Source organism: Orycteropus afer, unplaced genomic scaffold (assembly GCF_000298275.1).
Source record: "Orycteropus afer afer isolate SDZICR_OR568_19922 unplaced genomic scaffold, OryAfe1.0 scaffold00465, whole genome shotgun sequence".
NCBI lineage: Eukaryota > Metazoa > Chordata > Mammalia > Tubulidentata > Orycteropodidae > Orycteropus > Orycteropus afer.
This window is the reverse complement of record NW_006922052.1, coordinates 447220-448560: the sequence shown is the minus strand read 5'-3', so window position 1 is coordinate 448560 and position 1341 is coordinate 447220.

The window sequence follows — 1341 nt, the reverse complement described above, 5'->3', positions numbered from 1 at the left end:
CTGTCAATATACTGCTGCAACCATTTTTGAATTATCTTCAGTAAGATCTTACTTGCGTGCGATATTAATGATATTGTTCTATAATTTCTACAATCTTTGGGATCACTTTTCTTTGGAATGGATACAAATATTGATCTCTTCCAGTCAGTTGGCCAGGTAGGTGTCTTCCAAATCTCTTGGCATAACCGAGTGAGTGCCTCCAATGGGGCATCTGTTTGTTGAAATATCTCAATGGGTATTCTGTCAATTACTGGAGCCTTGTTCTTTGCCAATGCTTTCATTGCAGCTTTGACTTCCTCCTTTAGTACCATTGGTTCTAGAAAAAAAAAAATCTAGAACTACCACTGAATTGTTTTTTTAAATAGTTATAATTGATATTCTAAGATAGGGGAGGTATAGAATCATAAAAGAAAGGTTCAATTTAAATCAGAGACGCACTTGTAATTATGTATGCTATAAACACCCTTCCTTCAATTTTTGAGGCTGTATCAATATGGAAGTAGATTGCCCAACCTTCCTTCCAAGGAGTGGCTTGTGGGTTTGAACCGCCAGCCTTCTGGTTAGCAATCAAATACCTTAGGCACTACACCACCAGAGTTCCCATAAATACATCCATGAATATAGTAGATGACACAGGGGACAAAGCTATGAACAACTCTTAATCATAACCAATCACTTGAGGGGATGAGTTGCTGGGCCTGGGCACAGGATCATAATTTTGATGGACATCAAGGTCAATCAACCTAATATAGTCCACAAAGACAATGTTCTACATCCTACTTTAGTGAGTAGTGATTGGAGTTTTAAAAGCTACAACTATTGGTCTCTCCCTATCCAGAGCAAGGAAAATAAAGAAAATCAAACACACATGAAAACATTTATTCCAAAGAACTAATGGACCACACAAAGCCCAGGCTCTAGTATTCAGAGACCAGATGAACAAAATGGTGCCTGGCTACCATTGCTGACAGTTCTGAAATGGATCACAATCAAGGTCCTGGATAGAGTGAGAGAAAAATATGGGATAAAACACAATAAAGAAAACAATGTTTACTAGTCTGGTAGAGATTGGTGGAACCCCCAAGAGTATGACTTTTAGACACTCTCGAAGCCTGGAACTTACCCACCCCTTTAGTTCAATTTTCAATCAATTGACAGGCCTATAAAGTGAACAATAACACCAAGGAGGTAGCATTCCTTGTAACAGCCATGATGTCAGAAAGGCAGAATTTGTCAAGGGATAAAGCACAGAAAACAAGAAGGAACAGGAAAGAAAGACAAATGGAAATGGTAAACACAGAAAGGAAGTGGGAAGAGTGCTGTTACATTGTGGGAATAACA